At 49.0% G+C, this 20,079-nt stretch overlaps 1 non-coding gene across 1 annotated transcript; it reads left to right on the top strand.

Annotated features, from left to right (window-relative positions):
• The first annotated feature begins 15,315 nt into the window (after nucleotides 1-15,315).
• Nucleotides 15,316-15,388, top strand: TRNAA-UGC (transfer RNA alanine (anticodon UGC)). Its single transcript has one exon. It is a non-coding gene; the product is annotated as a tRNA-Ala (tRNA).
• The last annotated feature ends 4,691 nt before the right edge of the window (nucleotides 15,389-20,079 follow it).

The following is a 20,079-nucleotide window of genomic DNA, read 5'->3' as shown; positions in this document are numbered from 1 at the left end:
GCGCCAGGTGGCCGTCGGGGCGGAGGACCTTTAGTCGCGGTTCTTCTGGCCAACCGCGACTAAAGGCCGCCGCAGGTTTAGGGTTTTAGCCCCCCCCCCCCCTTAAACCTGTTTTCTGTTTAATATGTATTGTTTTATTTCTTTTGTGCTTTATTTTAATTTTGAAGGAGTTTCACATATTCTACGGTACTACATACATGCATATGAATGTACAATTTCAAACAAATTTGAAATTAGAACCAAAAAGAATTCAAGAGGAATATACAATATATATTCAATATCATCGGATGACCATATACAATTTTGAACAAGTTTCCATACATAATTTAATGCATATAAAGTTCTACGTCCTCGTAATGGTGTTCTCCTTTAGGATGGAGGACTTCCCTCCTGAACCATCCAGCTAGTTCCTCTTGAAGTGGTCGGAAGCGAGCTTCTGGACTAAGCATCATCCGGAGGTTATTCCTCTGAGCATTGGTATCACTCGGAACCCGCTCAGAGGTGTATCTCCGGATCATCTCACAGACATAGTATGCACATAGATTGGTCCCCGCTGGCTGAATATCCTCACCATTCTTAGCCTTTGCCCTTTTGAATTCTAGCTCTTTTTTTGAATTCACCGACCTTTGTATCTACGAACCGTCTCCAAACCCTACGAGGCAAAGAAAATTAAATGAACAAGAGAGTTATTAGTTACTTGATATTAGGAAATGAACGAAATAGGCCGATCGATATAGAGCGCAAATGAATGAAAATAATTACTTCTGCAGCATTCTTCTCATGTCGACCCAAAGCTTTGGATCCTTATTCAGAGAGTCGTGGACGAGACATTCTGAGGTGTCAACTTTAATTACTAGCAGAATCCAGTGGAACCTGCGGACACGATACATGCACAGTACGTCATGCATAACTCATCGATTAGCCGGCCACATACCATGCATGGAGTAAACAAAAGAGAATGTGCTCAAGACAGAAACACTCACCCAAAATGGTAAGGAAATAGAATATCACTTTTGAGTTCCTGCTTTGTAAGAAACTGCCACAGGTCTGCCTCCATGTCGGCGGGGTGATGCTCCAACACATATCCATTAACGTTGTGTGGGTCAATGAACCCAACATTATGGATGTTCCTTACTCTGCATTCCTTAATCTTCATTCTGCATGTATAATAGCGGACACAACAATATAGTTAGGACATATATATAGTGCAGGCAATATGAACGAGATGGGGTAGAAATAAATCACTTACAGAACGTAGCAACTGATGATGGATTTGTCGAGATCGCGCAGATTGAAAAGCTGGAACAATTCACTCAGATGAATTTGTACATAGTAATGTTTGAAGTGATGCTCATATCTAACTTCCGCATAAATATATTCTTTGGCATTTTTATTTTTTATGTAACCCTTGTACCATTTCAGCAGACCTTTCATTTGTGGAGGTAGATCCTGTTCCTGCGCAGGCTCGACGAGAGGCCCATTCTTCACATATGTAATTACTACCTCCTTCACTGGCGCCTCATCAAGGCCTAACAGTTCACGAAGAGTAATACCTAAGTTGGCCGCTTGTTCTCTGGCACTCGTTACAGTCAATCCATGTGCTGCCGCAGCTGCTATGATATCGGGGTCATCCGGACCGGCGGCTTTCACTATAAGCGGGGCAATCGATTGTTTACTTTGTTCCCCGAGCTGGGCAACTCGTTTCCCGCTTTTTTTACTTTCTAATTCCGTTTTCTCGGCCTCCTCCAAGGCTTTGTTCTCCTGGTTCTCCGCCCGCTCTTTCTTCTCCTTCAACATGAGTGCCTGCCTACGAAGTTCACGTGCATAGTCGTCAGGCAGATTCTTCGCGGCTTGGGACGGTGTGCTCAAAAATGACTTAGCCCACTTCTTTTGCTCATCAGAAAATACTGGCTTGGGCTCGGGCTCTCTTTTCTTCTTGCAGTCCGCCTTCCATTTCTCATGATCAGCAGCCGCGGCCGCGGCAGTTTCCTCGGCACTACGTTCCCAAGGCCTTGTGGGGAGAGGCTTCAATGATGGCTCCGATACCTTTGTGGTCTTAGGTACATAAGGGTCCGGGTTAATAATCCAGGACTGCTTCTGCTTCTTTGCCGGAGGTGGATTGGGGGGCGGCGTCTGATCACCCGCCGGACGAGGACTGGGGGGCGGCGTCTGATCACCCGCCGGACGTTGTGGACTGGGGGGCGTCGGCTGACGTGACGGAGGTGTAGGTGAACCGCCACCACCGTAGGGGGGTGGACTTGTTGTCCTTGGCGCCTCGCCTGGAAACTTGATAAACTTCTTTTGCCATAGAATGAAATGGCGCTTGACATCTCCAAGTCTTTTCTCCCCTTCAGGTGTAGCAATGTCAATCTCCAGGTCCTCAAACCCTTGGACTATGTCCTCCACCGTGACACGAGCATAGCCATCTTGAATGGGGGTGTTGTGGTGGAGTGCTCCAGGTAAACATGGTAAAGCACTGCCGATGGCTACCTTCACGGACATGTTCCCGATAGGATAATACAGATGACATTCTTTCATCTCCTTTATATCGTCCACGGGGTAGCGAGGAGGCTCCGGTGCAGTAATTTCGACCACCAGAGGCTCCGGCGCAGTAATTTCGACCACCAGAGGCTTAGGTGCAGTAATTTCGATCGTCGGTGCATCTGCACCAGCCGGTGGGGCCTCCGTGGAAGCCACACTGCTTCTCCGCTGCTGGCTTCTGAGATCCGCTGGATGATCTTCATGCTGCGCCCGAGCTGCATCTCGTTCGGCTACTAGTACACTCACGGTTTTCTTCATCACATCCATTTCCGATGCCAACCGTGCCACAACATCTGCTTCCCGATCCATCTTTCTCTTCCGGCTTCTGTAACCGTACAGGTCATCGTTCTGGGGGAACCCTATTTTCCACGGAATGTGCCCCATGCCTCGTACACGTCCTCCGTGTTCAGGATTCCCGAGGGCTTTTGTCAGCGCGTCGTTCTCTCTGTTGAACTTGATCTTCCCCTCTTGAGCATCCCTCATTGCGTCAATAAGGGCTTGGGTGGGTTTAATTATTTTGCCCCGGTAAACACAGTCCCATGTCTCTGGGTTCAGCGTTCCCCCATGCCCGTACCACCAGCTTTTGGCCCTTGGGTCCCATCCCTCCGTACCTGGACGGATTCCTCGCGCCCTCAGCTCGTTCTCCATCTTCTCCCACCTAGGCTCCCAAAGGCGATACCCTCCTGGCCCCATAATATGATTGTACTCCTTCTTAGCCGCATTTTCCTTATTTTTTTCGATATTTGAATGAACTGCTCCGATTTCTTTTGCTTCACAAATTCTGGCCAATCATGTTTCAGTTTCTCATATTGTCCTTTGAAATCCGGAGTCTTGTTCTGCTTGACAAAGTCATGGGCTAGATTTTGCTTGAATTTCCGGAATGCGTCGGCCATCTTATGAAGAGCGAACTGTTTGACTAGCCTCCTCCTCTCCTTGTTTTCCTCAATCTTGTTACCCTCCTCATCGAATTTGTTGTATTCCGGAGGTAGAACGAAATGTTCCATAAGCTTTTTGAAGCAATCTTTTTTTGTTCTCTTATCGACGAAAGTGAAACCAGCAATTCGTTCCTTCTTTGGCTTATTCCACTCCTGGACGGTGATCGAGACGTTGTCTCTAACAATGGCTCCGCATTGGTTGACAAACTTGGTGGCGTTCTTGCGGGGCTCCAGCGGCCTGCCGGTTGCACTGTCGACAACCTCGATGGTGCATGTTTCTCCTTGTTTCATCGTCTTGGTTGCGCCACGCTTTGACGACGTACTCGATTGTTTCAACGATCCGGCCGAGGGCTAAAATAAGAAAGAGAGTCGCGCGCGTTAGTCCACACATATTTATTCAAATCAGTTAGTTTGTATCACCAGAGGCTCAATGTATATATATATACCTCGGCGCCGGAGGTGGTTGCTACTTCCATTTGAAGATCGTCGTTTACCGACGTTTGTTCGGCATCATCTTGCTGACGGCGCCCTTCATCTTCACCGTCAAGGTTCAGATAAGAAGAGATATCATCTTCTTCTTGTCCGGTCGGCACATATAGAATATCGCCGTTTATGATGCCGAACATATGTGCTTCACCGTCCGGATCATAGTTGTCCATAATCGGGTCAGCTCTATCGTCCGCCATTATGTCAGTCCTGAAAACATGTAGTAAAAACAAATTAATTAAGTGAAGAAGGGGGGCGGTGGCGGTGGCGGTGGCGAAAGGGCGGTGGCAAAAGGAGGGGGCGAGGAAGGGGTGGGAGAGGGTGTCGCGGTAGAGCGCGAGACGGGGCGGCAGACGATGGCGTCACGGAGAGGGAGGCGAGGACAACACATTTATAACCCTCGCCGTCCCCTCTCGATCCCTAAAAAAACACCGCGCGCATCGCCGCCCCCCTCGCCGCCCCCTCTCCGTATATACGTTTTTTTTGTTAATTATCAAATTTTACGGTTTTTTTTTGTTAATTATCAAGTTTTAAGTTATTTACCGTTTTTGTTAAACTAATTAACTAGTTAAAATTAAAAAGAACAAAAAAAATTCTCTCTTCTCTCTCTCTCTCTCTCTCTCTCTGCTCTCTGCTCTCTCTCTCTCTGCTCTCTCTCTCTCTCTCTCGATCATCGCTCTGTAGAGCAGTTGAGGGCGGCGAGGCCGGCGGCCCGAGGATGGATTGGGGGGCGGCGTTGAGGGCGGCGAGGCCGGCCGCCGGCGTTGAGGGCAGCGAGGCGGCGCGGTGAACGAGGGAGGCCGGCGGGCGGCGTACTAGGGCGAAAGGGGGCGGCGGGCGCCGTACGTGGGCGAGAGGGGGCGGCGGGCGACGGCGGGCGGCGTCGAGGGCGCAGGCGACGGCGGGCGGCGTCGAGGGCGAGGTCGACGGCGGGCGGCGTCGAGGGCGAGGGCGGCAGGCCTTCGGCGCGGCAGAGAACGAGCAGAGAAATGGAGGCGACGGGTCGGGCGGTTGTATTTATAGCCCCCCCCCTTTAGTCGCGGTTGGGGAGGCGACCCGCGACTAAAGGGTAACCTTTAGTCGCGGTTGGGGAGGCGACCCGCGACTAAAGGACTTTTTTGGCGGGTTTTTCGTTCCCGCGCGCAACGACCTTTAGTCGTGGTTGGGCAGGCCAACCGCGACTAAAGGTATTTTCCAAATACTTTTTCTTTTTCAAAATCTTAAAAATACAAATAATATATCAAAAAATTCAGAAAAAAATAACTAATTCAATTCAATATGTTAAAAACACAAATATTATATCAAAAAATTCAGAAAAAAAACTAATTCAATTCAAAATTCTAAAAATACAAATAATATATCAAAAAATTCAGAAAAATAGAACTAATTCAATTCAATATGTTAAAAATACAAATAATATATCAAAAATTAAGAAAAATAAAACTAATTCAATTCAAAATGTTAAAAATACAAATAATATATCAAAAAATTCAGAAAAATAAAACTAATTCAATTCAAAATTCTAAAAATACAAATAATATATCAAAAAATTCAGAAAAATAAAACTAATTCAATTCAAAATTCTAAAAATACAAATAATATATCAAAAAATTAAGAAAAATAAAACTAATTCAATTCAAAATGTTAAAAATACAAATAATATATCAAAAAATTCAGAAAAATAAAACTAATTCAATTCAAAATTCTAAAAATACAAATAATATATCAAAAAAATCAAAAAAATAAAACTAATTCAATTCAAAATTCTAAAAATACAAATAATATATCAAAAAATTCAGAAAAATAAAACTAATTCAATTCAAAATAATATACCAGAGGCCGGTCGTCGGCTATGGTGGTACGGCCGGACTCTGCAGAGCGTCATGGACTACATCACTCCAAATTTCATGTATCATTCGAAAATGGACACCAAACACATCACGGGTAATATAATTCACATGATCCATTCAACAAAGTTTGGTACAATAAATTATTACACATCATTTCTTCCCTTGTGTCCCTGCTTGCTTACGATTGTGCCGTATCCATGGAGCATCCTCATCATTTAACTTAATGCTTGGGTCGGTGTTCACTTTGAAGGGCGGAATTTCAGCAAACATATTATAATCTTCTGACATGTCTGTCTTGTCCTCCACTCCCACGATGTTTCTTTTCCCTGAAAGAACAATGTGGCGCTTTGGATCATCGCATGATGTACTGATCGTTTTCTTATCTTTCCGTTTCCTCGGTTTGCTACTCATGTCCTTCACATAGAAAACCTGAGCGACATCTTTCGCTAGGACGAATGGTTCGTCAAGGTAACCAAGATTGTTGAAATCCACCATTGTCATTCCGTATTGCTGGTCCACCTTTACCCCACCTCCTGTTAGCTTGAACCATTTGCACCGGAACAAAGGGACCTTAAAGGAGGGTCCATAGTCAAGTTCCCATATCTCCTCTATGTGACCATAATATGTGACCTTTTGCCCATTCTCGGTTGCTGCATCAAAGCGGACACCACTGTTTTGGTTGGTGCTCTTTTTATCTTGGGCGATCGTGTAAAATGTATTCCCATTTATCTCGTACCCTTGGAAAGTCGTTATAGTCGAAGATGGTGTCTTGGCCAACATGTACAGCTGATCTACAACATCATTGTCATTCATTAAATGTTTTCTCAACCAACTGCCGAAAGTCTCCATGTGGGCCTTCCTAATCCAGGATTCAGGCTTCCCCGGGTTGTCCGAGCGTAAAATATTCTTGTGTTTCTCAAAGTACGGAGCCACCAAGCTGGAATTGGTCAGTACAGTGTGGTGTGCTTCAGTCAAAGAATGGCCGTCCATACATGTCGTTGATTTCCTTCCGATCGTGCCTTTTCCACTTAGTCTCCCCTCTTGCCGCGATCGAGGAAGACCAATCGGCTTAAGGTCAAGAACAAAGTCAACACAAAACTCAATTACCTCCTCATTTCCATAGCCCTTGGCGATGCTTCCTTCTGGCCTAGCACGGTTACGAACATATTTCTTTAATACTCCCATGAACCTCTCGAAGGGGAACATATTGTGTAGAAATACAGGACCGAGAATAAAAATCTCTTCGACTAGGTGAACCAAGAGGTGCGTCATAATATTGAAGAAGGATGGCGGGAACACCAACTCGAAACTGACAAGACATTGGATCACATCGTTCTGTAACCATGGTAGATCTTCTGGATTGATTACCTTCTGAGAGATTGCATTGAGGAATGCACATAGCTTCACAATGGCTACTCGAACATTTTCCGGCAGGAGCCCCCTCAAAGCAATCGGAGGCAATTGCGTCATAATCACGTGGCAGTCGTGAGACTTCAGGTTTTGGAACTTTTTCTCCGCCATGTTTATTATTCCCTTTATATTGGACGAGAATCCAGACGGGACCTTCATACTGCTCAGGCATTCAAAAAAGATGACCTTCTCTTCTTTGGTCAGAGCGTAGCTGGCACGACCTTGAAACCATTCCGGATGCCGGTCATCAGGGTCTTTCAAACGTTGCTGGTCCTGCCGTGCTTCCTTTGTATCATTTGTCTTCCCATACACGCCCAAGAAGCTTAGGAGGTTCACGCAAATATTCTTCGTAACGTGCATCACGTCGATTGCAGAGCGGACTTCTAGGACTTTCCAATATTCTAGCTCCCAGAATATAGATTTCTTCTTCCACATGGCTGCGTGCCCGTCAGCTCCCTTCGGAACCGATTGTCCGCCAGGACCCTTTCCAAAGATGACTTTCAAATCCTTGACCATATCAAATACCTCAGCACCAGTGCGTTCCACAGGCTTCGGCCCGTGATCTGCCTTGCCGTTGTAATGCTTGCCTTTCTTTCTTACTGGATGAATTTTCGGAAGAAATTGACGATGCCCAAGGTACACGTTCTTCTTACAATTTGGCAAATGTACACTTTCAGTCTCATGTAAGCAGTGCGTGCATGCATTGTATCCCTTATTTGACAGTCCCGAAAGGTTACTAAGAGCAGGCCAATCGTTGATGGTTACGAAAAGCAACGCTCGTAGGTTAAATTCCTCTTTTTTGTGCTCATCCCACACACGGACACCAGGTCTGCCCCACAGCTGTAAAAGTTCATCAACTAATGGCCTTAGGTACACATCGATGTCGTTGCCGGGTTGCTTCGGACCTTGGATGAGCACTGGCATCATAATGAACTTCCGCTTCATGCACAACCAAGGAGGAAGGTTGTAGATGCATAGAGTCACGGGCCAGGTGCTATGGCTGGAGCTCTGCTCGCCAAAAGGATTCATGCCATCTGTATTTAGACCAAATCTTATGTTCGTTGCGTCAGCTGCAAAATCTTTGAACTCTCTGTCGATCTTTCTCCATTGCGTTCCATCTGCGGTGTGTCTTAACTCCCCGTCTGACTTACGGTCCTCTTTGTGCCATCGCAACAACTTGGCATGCTCTTTGTTCCTGAACAGACGTTTCAACCGTGGTATTATAGGAGCATACCACATCACCTTGGCGGGAACCCTCTTCCTGGGTTTCCCGCCCTCAACATCGTCACCAGGGTCATCGCCTCTGATCTTATAACGCAATGCAGTGCATACCGGGCATTCATTCAAATTCTCGTATTCACCGCGGTAGAGGATGCAGTCGTTGATGCATGCATGTATCTTCAGAACCTCTAAACCTAGAGGGCAGACAACCTTCTTTGCTTCGTACGTACTGGCGGGCAACTCGTTATTCTTTGGAAACATATTCTTCAACATTTTCAGCAAGTTTTCAAATGCCGAGTCAGCTACACCTGCCTGTGCCTTCCATTTCAGCAAATCCAGTGTGCAGCCCAGCTTTTTCAGACCATCATCGCATCCAGGGTACAACGACTTTCTGTGATCCTCTAACATGTGATCCAAATTCTCCCTCTCCTTTTCAGTTTCGCAGCGTCTCCGTGCATCAGCAATGGTCCGACCAAGATCATCAACGGTCTCATCACGTGCCTCTTCTTCACCTTCACCTTCACCTTCCCCTTCACCTTCCCCTTCACCTGCCCCTTCACCTTCCCCTTCACCTTCAGCATCCTCCATGAAAGTATCACCGAAATGAGCAAGATAGCTTTCATCGATGAAATCATCCCCTTCTTCATCTTCTTCCATTATAACCCCTCTTTATCCATGCTTGGTCCAACAATTATAGCTTGGCATGAAACCGTGCCGAAGCAGGTGCAGGTGAACTTCTCTTGAGGAAGAGTAACCCTTCTGATTCTTACAGTCAACACATGGACAGATAACAAAACCCTTCTGCTTGTTCGCATTAGCCACTACGAGGAAATCTTTCAAACCCGTAGTGAACTCGCGGGAGAGTCGGTTACCGTACATCCATTGCCGATTCATCTGCATTATTATAATATAAAATATATAATTAACCATCATGCATTTGTTAAAGTAACTAGCTATAAACAATAGAAATTAAACAATGAACAACACACATGCATGCATATTTTATCAATGACACACATGCATGAAAGGTTCAAGTTGCTAACCGCGATCGAGGAGGAACCTCAAGTGTGGCTCCAACACTTCATATCATGTTTGTTTCACGCTGTTGGGCATTTCATCAAACACCTTGTGTGCATAAGAGGAACCAAAAGCAAACCTACACCCCCTTGTGAAGAGAAGTGGCACCAAATGGCTAAGTGAGTGCGCTGAACTGGTATATATAGGGGAGGAGCTTTAGTCACGGTTGGCCAGGCCAACCGCGACTAAAGGCCTGTGGGCACCTTTAGTCGCGGTTGGCCTGGCCAACCGCGGCTAAAGCCCCTCACGTGCACCAGCTGGCCACCGAGCGCCCTGGCCCAAGCCTTTGGTCGCGGTTCGTCTGCCGAACCGCGACTAAAGACTTCATTAGTCGCGATTCCTACAGTTTCGCGACTAATGGGGCTGGACGGAAGCCTCTTTTTCTACTAGTGTAGTGTGTCATGGTGAAGATGATATGGACATTGTTTGATTTTAAAGGAGAGGATTCTAGCGAGCAATGTCCCGCTACGGCGGGAACCGAGCAGGAAGAGGAGGGTCCACTAAAAAAGAGAAGGGTCCATCGTGGGATGGTTATTTTTTTTGTGTTGGGCCAGTGTGTTGAAGATAACATGGCGGGCAACCATATTCCTCTCACACATATGGTCTGGATTTGGGATAGCATGGACTGTCCAAACGGTTGAATTTTGAGAAGCCCGCTAGGCAATCGTTTCACGTCCGAACATGGTCGGGCGTATGAGAGAGAAATGAGTGTCGGACTTGGAGACGACCCTTATCATTTGTTCAATTCATTTATATGCATCGTAGCCCGTAGCAACGCACGAGCACTCTGCTAGTGTAGATTAGTGGGTGGAGGCACTGGCACGGCGCGCGGTGGAAGAGTAGTAGCAGCGGGCGAGAGCGCGGGTGTACGTGCATGTGCATGGGAGGGGCTTGGGGAAGGTGCATGCGGGGGCGGGGAGCCAGGGGTAGGTGCATGTGCATGGGATGGTGGGGCCGGTGGAGGCGTGGGATCAGGGGCGAATCTAGCAATATGGCGAGGTTTGGCGGCTGCCATACCTAAAATTTGGCTAAATACCGCGTATGTATACTATATATCTGGAGTTTGAGCGTTGGTCGATGGAGTTCTATCCGTTTCATCAGTTTGGAGGAGCAGGAGACACACAGGGGCCTCAAACTTAATTGCCAATGGCCCAGTTATCCTCCCAGCAGCCCACCTAGCTGTATGTAGCCCAGCTCGATCGTGCAGTTACGCTGCGATTCACAGCTTGGAAATCGCGTGCACACAGCCGCAATTACGGAATAACGGCACGATCTACCTCAGTTAGGGCGACTCAGGCCCCCGGCGATGATGCTTGACGAACACAGCAACGGCGGCGGGTGGCACTGCAGGGAACTCGGTGGCGAGTGAAACACTGCGTTGCAAACCACAAAACGACGAGCTTATGTGCCAGCGACGGCGAGCCGGAAGCAGCGACATCAGGTTAGGATCACATCCATAGTAGCCCTAAAATTTTGTAATCCTTTTGTCCAATTTTTTATAGTCCATAAACTATCAAACATCAATCTTTATAATTTTGATTAGTTATATGCGACCGGTTAATTTTGATTATTTGTATACAACCAGTGAATTTGTTGTTCTAATCTACTAAGATGGCAACGATCTGCACATAGTTATATTATCAGTTATATTAACTTGGGCACATCTTGATTATATTTTACATTGTTGTGTTTCGTCCTTCGTGAACTCCGCCACACCTATAAAAAATTTCTGCCTTCGCCACTGCGTGGGATGCTGCATGGGAGGGGGCGAGGTGGGTGGAGTGGGGTGCGTCAATTGGGTGGGCAGATCCACGGGCCCAGGCAGGTGTGGGGGCGAGGCGTGGATTGGGGGAGAGGATCCCAAGGACCCGGTAGGTGGGAGTGGGGATCGGGGCGAGGGCGATCCCGAGGAGGGCGTGGGCGGGTGTGGATTGGGGGGAGCGACGACGCGCGGTTTGGGGTAGATTTGCGGCCCGAGATCGTTTGTGGGCGGGCGACGGGAGGGCTGCGGTGTGTCTGGGGTAGGTTGATAGGGAAAAATGGACTCGTCAAATGTAACGTGACGGGAAATGATAACCTTGCGAGTAGCCAAGTCCAGACATCGATAGCCCTTGTGTTCCAAGAGATACCCAAGAAAAACGCAGCGAGATGAGCGAGGGGCAAGTTTGTGGGGGCTAGTGGCGATGGTGTTAGGGAAACACAGACATCCAAAAACGCGCATGTGGTCATAGGTTGGGTGTTTGCCGAGAAGGCGAAAGTAGGGAGTCTCGGAGGCGATGGCAGTGGAGGGCCGGCGGTTTAGGATGTAGGTTGCGGTGTGGAGGGCCTCGACCCAGAAGGCAGGGGGTAGTGTGGCGTGTATGAGGAGGACGCGAAGAATGTCATTTGTCGTACGTAGGAGGCGCTCGGCTTTTCCATTTTGGGGCGATGTATGAGGGCATGAGAGGCGAAGAGAGGCGCCATAGCGGGAGAAGAGGTCGCGTAGGGAGGTGGTAAGGAATTCGCCGCCGTTATCGCATTGCATACACTGGATGGGAACGTGGAATTGTGTGAGGACATACGCATGAAAACGATGAATGATATCTACGGTATCGGACTTGTGGCGTAGAGGAAAGGTCCAAGAGTAGTGAGAGTAGTCATCTAGGATCACAAGATAATATTGAAAACCCGAAAAACTACAAATGGGAGAGGTCCGTAAATCACAGTGTATGAGCTGAAAAGGTGCTGTAGTAAATGACTTGGAATTGGAAAAAGGCAGCCGGGGCTGCTTGCCTAGTTGACATGCCGTACACAAGGTGTTTTGGGACATGTCTTTATTACATGTGGGAAGAAGAAAATGAGCTAAAGATGGTCTTGTCACTAGGATGCCCCAAGCGCCGATGCCATACATCGCTGCCAACCACCGTGAGAAGAGCTTGCACGCCGGAGCTGGTGAAGAATGGATAGAGGTCCCCATGGCTATTGGACCTCATTATGATCTTGCGGGTGGCTAGGTCCTTCACGGTGAAACCAAACGGGTCAAATTCAATACTGCAGGAGTTGTCAATAGTAAAGCGACGTACAGATATGAGATTTTGGGTTACAGTGGGAGAAACAAGCACATCGTTGAGAGAAAAAGAAGCAAGTTTGGTGGAGCCGACGGCCTTCACGGGTAAACGAGATCCGTTTCCAACTAGTATGCCCAAAGAATGACGCAAAGATGGAGAAAAACACTGAGAGAGGGAGGCGGCCATACCAGTCCCGTGGGAAGAGGCTCCAGTGTCGAGGATCTAGTCCTTGTGGCCGCCGGCGTGCTGCTGCGTCGACAGGTTCTGCAGGGCAGCGTACAGCTGGTGGTACTGCTCCCACATCGGGCCGACGGACGACGGTGCATGAGTCGCCGGGTAGGCCTGCTGGGGCGGCGGAGGTCGCGGGCCCAGCACGCCGGCAGCGTTCGGCGCGGCCCAGGGCACGCGAGGCTGGGGTGGGCCGGGCAGGAGCGCACCGTACGGGGCGAAGTACCCATGGAGCTGCGCGTTGGCGGCGGGAGCGGCTGCGGGGGCGCCTCGTCCAAAGGGAGCATCACCAGGTGAGGGAGGGCCGCGTCCGCGGCCACGTCCGTGCTCGCGGCCGCGCCCACGTCCGCCGGTGTCGCGATCGGCGGCGGGAGGGCTGCTGGCGGCCTTGCCCCGGTCGGTGGAGGTGCCCGAGGATCCCGAGGACCCCGAGCCGGAGCCGATGGCAAGGGCGGTGGCGGTGGCCTCCGGGCGCCCGTCAAGATGAGCGCGCTCGTTGGCCGAGATTTCCTCCATCAGCAGCCGGGAGCGCGCCTGCACGAACGTCGGGAAGGGTGTCTGCATGGGGAGCAGGGTGGCCATGATCCGAAACTTGCTGTTGAGGCCGCGGATGAGCTGCAGGGTCAGCGTGCGGTCGGTGATGTGCTCGCCGACGTCGCCGAGGTCCGTGGCGAGGGACTTGAGACGTCGACAATACTCGGCGATGGAGAGGGCCCCCTGGACGAGGTTGCGGAATTTCGCGCCGAGGATCACCGCGCGGCCGGCCTAGTTGTCGCGGAAGAGAAGATGCAGCTGCTGCCAGATGTCAAAGGCGGTGCTGTCCAGCGTGGCGACCACTTCCAGGAGCTCGTCGGCGACGACGCCGTGGAACCAGAGGACGATGGTTAGGTCGTCGTTGCGCCACACGGCACTTTAGAGAAGCGGCTCGGCGGCCACGTCGAGATGGTGCTGCACTTGATATTTGCAACAAACGACGTAAAAGATCTGGCGCCATTTGGAGTAGTTACCCGATTCGAGCATGAGCCGGTGATGGAAGAAGTGATTGATGGAGGGCGGCAGGCCAATCACAGCAGTGGAAGAGCCGACGTCGGGCGCGCCGTGATGAAGGGCCAGCGCGCTGCCGGAGCCGCCGGGCGCGATGTGCGGGACGGGGACGCTCCCCGCCGTGCGGAGAGTAGCCGCAGCGGGCGCTGCGAGTGGTGCGGCCGGCGGGACCGAGGAAGTAGAGGCGCCCTCGGGCACAGCCTGTTTGCCGCGGAGGACGTCGGGAGCGAGACGCGCCGCACGGGGCGCGGCCGGCGGAGCAGTGGCCGGTGAAGCCGGCGGAGGAGCGGCGGCCAGAGGGAAGGGGGCGAAGGGGTTGCTTGCCGGGGTGTCGAGGTCGCCGCCGGAGCGCGTTCGATGGAGGAACCGATGCATGGCGGAAGCGAGGGGGTAGGATCGGAGAAGCGTGTGATACCAAGTTGTGTTGTGAAACTCTTCGCACACTCTGTATTGCCGGCCTCGATGGGCTTATATGGTTACAACGGAAGTACAGAGGGGGGAGGAGAGTACAAACTGCAGTCCCTGCATGAGAGGACGCACAAGGCGCATGACCTGGACTAGGTAGCGCACGAGCTGCACTAGGTTGTTGGAGACGTGCGGGACTGGGAGATGAGGCCGTTAGTCACCCAAGGGACGACCTGAAGATGCTGTCGAACATGAGAAAAGCAGCACAAAGTCCGAAAATTCATTTCTGAGCTCGGGCTCAGATGCTCTTGATATCTTGCTCGTCCAGTCCTCGAGATGCGAGATCTTGCTTGTAAAGAAAAATAAAGCATCTGAGCAACGAAATATGTTCTAGTTGATCCACTACATCCTCAAAGTTTGTCTGTAAGGAAATGCACTTGGCATGCTCAGCCACCGATACTGTCTGCTCCACCGAGTGGAGCAATGAGCACCCTTGCTCGATGGGTTTCATACTTTCATTTGGCAAAATTTTGTCACGGTTGATCACAACCTCCAAGGAGATAGGAGCAGACTGCAGCCAGTACGAGCACCCCGGCAAAACAGAAACTGCTCAAGAAAGTTGAACAACGAGCTTTTGCTTCAGAAAACATGATAAACTTCAACCCCTCTTTGCTTTCGTATAAGTGTACATTGAACATTTGCTGTTTCTGTTTAATTTTGGAAACATGGTTCCAAATGAATCCATCATCTCTTCCCTGAGAATGGGATAGAACTGACTACAGGTTTCGGTTTGCTTGTTTTTGACAGCATGGACGACTATACCACAAAAATAGACAAGCGAATAATTTTTAGTACAAAGCACTCTACACGGTTTGCTTGTTCTGAACAAGCACGCATCATCGTACTGCACAGTGTTTTTTGTGTTTTCCTGGCAATTGTTCACACACTCTCTCACTCTTGGGAGCGTGCATTCCTGTGCTAGTACTACCCTGCTACCTGTTCTTCTGATAACCATTTCATTGGGATTTAAGTATTACTTTAAGCAAATGAAAAGAAGAAAATCACAACAACGGGGATGTAGCTCAAATGGTAGAGCGCCCGCTTTGCATGCGGGAGGCACGGGGTTCGATCCCCCGCATCTCCAACCCTATTTTAATCAGTTGGACCTTTAGAAAAAAATAGGCCGCGTTGGGCCTTAATTAGTAGACCTACAATTAGCCTCTCTGTTGGGATTTAATATTTTTTTTAGCCAAGTACCCCCTCCGGTCCTTTTTAGTTCGCATATAAGATTTGTCTGAAGTCAAATAGAGTAAACTTTGACCAAGTTTATAGAATAAAATACTAACATTCAGAATGTGAAATCAAACAACATTAGATGGGTCGTAACATTAGTTTTCATATTGTATAAATTTAGCATTGTAGATGTTAATATTTTTCGTATAAATATGGTTAAAATTTACGAAGTTTGACTTCAGACAATTCTTATATGCAGAGTAAAAAGGACCGGGGGGAGTATCTAAAAGTAGCTCGCCTGTTGATAGTTCGGGACAGTACCTATGAGCTTTAGCAGTGACAATATCAGACATGGCGATGCCAGAAATTCCTGAAGCTTTGGCATGCAATGAATATTTTTTTTGAAATGGTCAGGGGGGGGGGGGGGGGGGGGGGAGGCTCCCCACCTGAATATATTTCTGAAGGGCCGATGGGGACATTGTGCTGGTCATATTTCTTGGTAGATCGCGGACTGTGGCGTGGCTTCAAACGAGGAATACGGGATCAGCGATCTTTTTCGTGAGGAAGTCGCAGAGGAAAACAAAGGCGGCCAGACCGGCGGCAACAGGTCGGTTAGATCAGCGATCTCCAAGCCTTTTTTAATCAGTTGGACCATTAGAAAAAAATAGGCCGCGTTGGGCCTTAATTAGTAGACCTACAATTAGCCTCTCTGTTGGGATTTAATATATTTTTTAGCCAAGTACTCCCTCCGGTCCTTTTTAGAAAAAATAGGCCGCGTTGGGCCTTAATTAGTAGACCTACAATTAGCCTCTCTGTTGGGATTTAATATTTTTTTTAGCCAAGTACTCCCTCCGGTCCTTTTTAGTTCGCATATAAGATTTGTCTGAAGTCAAACAGAGTAAACTTTGACCAAGTTTATAGAATAAAATACTAACATTCAGAATGTGAAATCAAACAACATTAGATGGGTCGTAACATTAGTTTTCATATTGTACAAATTTAGCATTGTAGATGTTAATATTTTTCGTATAAATATGGTTAAAATTTACGAAGTTTGACTTCAGACAATTCTTATATGCAGAGTAAAAAGGACCAGGGGGAGTATCTAAAAGTAGCTCGCCTGTTGATAGTTCGGGACAGTACCTAGGAGCTTCAGCAGTGACAATATCAGACATGCGATGCCAGAAATTCCTGAAGCTTTGGCATGCAATGAATATTTTTTTTTGAAATGGTCACCGGGGGGGGGGGAGGCTCCCCACCTGAATATATTTCTGAAGGGCCGATGGGGACATTGTGCTGGTCATATTTCTTGGTAGACCGCGGACTGTGGCGTGGCTTTAAACGAGGAATACGGGATCATCGATCTTTTTCGTGAGGAAGTCGCAGAGGAAAACAAAGGCGGCCAGACCGGCGGCAACAGGTCGGTTAGATCGCGGCTCGGCATGGCGCCGGGGTTCACCAAGTTTGATGTGGAGAAATTTGATGGCACGGGTAACTTCGGTCTATGGCAGACAAGAGTCAAGGATATTCTGGCGCAGCAAGGAATCTTAAAGGGTTTGCGGGAGACGAAGCCGACCAAGGTTGACAACGATGCATGGGAGGATATGCAAGTGCAGGCGGCCGCTGCCATACGGCTTTGTCTTGCAGATTAGGTCATGTATCATGTCATGGACGAAGATTCTCCTAAGGGAATTTGGGACAAGTTGGCAAATCATTATAGGTCCAAGTCAGCGACCAATAAGCTGTATTTGAAGCAAAAGTTCTATGGGCTGAAGATGCAGGAGCGGTTGGATCTTGTGGAGCATGTGAATGCTTTTAATCAGTTGGTCACGAATCTAGCGCATCTGGATGTGAAGATTGATGATGAGGATAAGGCACTACTTCTTCTTGTTTCGTTTCCACCGTCCTATGAGCATTTGGTAATTACATCGACAGATGGAAAGAAAACAATCAATAATGAGGAAGTCACTGCAGCGTTGCTTGGACATGAGTTGATGAAGCAAAAGAATGCTGCAGAAAGGGAGAGTACTCAAGGTTTGGGGTTGGCAGTTAAAGGTTATCAGCTCAGGAAGGGACAAGGCAGAGAAGAAAAAGGTGCAGTGCTACAGGTGCAAGGACTGGCGACATATAAAGAGGGAATGCCCAGAACTGAAGGGTGGGGCAAGTGCTAATGCGGCTACTCATGGTGATGGCTCGGACAGTGATAGTGATGTTCTCATGGTATCAAACAGGCAGTCAACAAAAACTGAAGCGTGGATGTTGGATTCAGTTTGCTCTTTTCATGCGACACCCAACAGGGAGTGATTCTCTTCGTACAAGTCTGGTGAGTTTGGTTTAGCCTATGTGAGCGATGACACAAGTTATCGTGTTGCTGGAGTAGGTGACATCAAAATCAAGATGTTTGACGGAGTTGAGCGGATGCTTCGGGGAGTCAGGCATGTGCCAGGGCTAAGGAGGAATCTAATTTCGCTTGGTGTTCTTCATGATGGTGCTATGGAATTCCGTTCTAATCGGGATAAGAAGACCATGAAAATCATGGAAGATGGGGTGATCGTGATGATAGGAGAGTGGATGACATCACATCTTTACAAGATGCAAGGGAGCACTATTGCAAGTGGAGCCATGAAGAGTGGAGCTGCAGGAGTAGCAGTGGAGTCCCCCGGTGGCAGCGGGTCTAACCCGCCGGGTAGCTCTCAGTAAGCTACAAAGAAGACAACCCAAGTCCGGAGTACATGGAGGTTCGAGCATGGATGACTTCTAGGTGGTGCAGAATATTCGCCAAGGTAGAGTTTGTTATATTTGTGTTGAATATATTACGTACGCAAGGGGTTATGTGGACTTGGAGTTATAATTGGTGTGGTTAGGTACAAGTTGTGTAGGAGTCAGATACTTGTATTCCAGGTCTCTTATATACGGAGGGGCACCACACGTTGTAACCCATGACGACTTGATAGCAACAAGTACGTGGGGGAGCTGACGGCTTGTGCCGGCGCCCGAGCGGCCGGTGTTGCGATAGGAGCGCCTGTAGTCATGCCCCGGGGATGTAGCTGTTGGGGAACGTAGCAGAAATTCAAAATTTTCTACGCATCACCAAGATCAATCTATGGAGTGATCTAGCAATGAGGGGAAGGGGAGTGCATCTACATACCCTTGTAGATCGCTAAGTGGAAGCGTTCAACTGAACGAGGTTGATGGAGTCGTACTCGTCGTGATCCAAATCACCGATGATCCTAGTGCCGAACGGACGACACCTCCGCGTTCAACACACGTACAGCCCGGTGACGTCTCCTACGCCTTGATCTAGCAAGGGGAGAAGGAGAGGTTGGGGAAGACTCCATCCAGCAGCAGCACAACGGCGTGGTGGTGGTGGAGGAGCACGGGACTCCAGCAGGGCTTCGCCAAGCACTACGAGAGACGAGGAGGAAGAGGGGTAGGGCTGCGCCAACAAGGAGATTGAATCGCGTGTTGGGCTGCCCCTTTGCTCAAGTATATATAGGGGGAGGGGAGGGGCTGCGCCCCCACCTAGGTTTCCACCCCTAGGGGGTGGCGGCCAGCCCTAGATCCCATCTAGGGGGCGGCCAAGGGGGGAGAGAGGGGGGGCGCACCACTAGGTGGGCCTTAGGCCCATCTGAGCCTAGGGTTTCCCCCTTTTCCCTTCTCTCTTCGCCTTGGGCCCTAGTGGGGGGGGGGGCGCACCAGCCCACCTGGGGCTGGTCCCCTCTCACACTTGGCCCACGCAACCCTCTGGGGCAGGTAGCCCCACCTGGTGGACCCCCGGGACCCTCCCGGTGGTCCCGGTACGTTACCGATAGCACCCGAAACTTTTCCGGTGACCAAAACAGGACTTCTCATATATAAATCTTTACCTCCGGACCATTCTGGAACTCCTCGTGATGTCCGGGATCTCATCCGGGACTCCGAACAACATTCGGTAACCACGTATATCTATTCCCTATAACCCTAGCGTCATTGAACCTTAAGTGTGTAGACCCTACGGGTTCGGGAACCATGCAGACATGACCGAGACACCTCTCCGGCAATAACCAACAGCGGGATCTGGATACCCATGTTGGCTCCCACATGTTCCACGATGATCTCATCGGATGAACCACGATGTCAAGGACTTAATCAATCCCGTATACAATTCCCTTTGTCTAGCGGTACGATACTTGCCCGAGATTCGATCGTCGGTATCCCGATACCTTGTTCAATCTCGTTACTGGCAAGTCTCTTTAGTCGTTCTGTAACACATCATCCCATGATCAACTCCTTGGTCACATTGTGCACATTATGATGATGTCCTACCGAGTGGGCCCAGAGATACCTCTCCGTTTACACGGAGTGACAAATCCCAGTCTCGATTCGTGCCAACCCAACAGACACTTTCGGAGATACCTGTAGTGAACCTTTATAGCCACCCAGTTACGTTGTGACGTTTGGCACACCCAAAGCACTCCTATGGTATCCGGGAGTTGCACAATCTCATGGTCTAAGGAAATGATACTTGACATTAGAAAAGCTTTAGCATACGAACTACACGATCTTTGTGCTAGGCTTAGGATTGGGTCTTGTCCATCACATCATTCTCCTAATGATGTGATC

Source organism: Triticum aestivum, chromosome 3A (genome assembly GCF_018294505.1).
Source record: "Triticum aestivum cultivar Chinese Spring chromosome 3A, IWGSC CS RefSeq v2.1, whole genome shotgun sequence".
NCBI lineage: Eukaryota > Viridiplantae > Streptophyta > Magnoliopsida > Poales > Poaceae > Triticum > Triticum aestivum.
The sequence above is the reverse complement of the archived record's forward strand: the minus strand, read 5'-3'. Positions and strand labels throughout refer to the sequence as shown.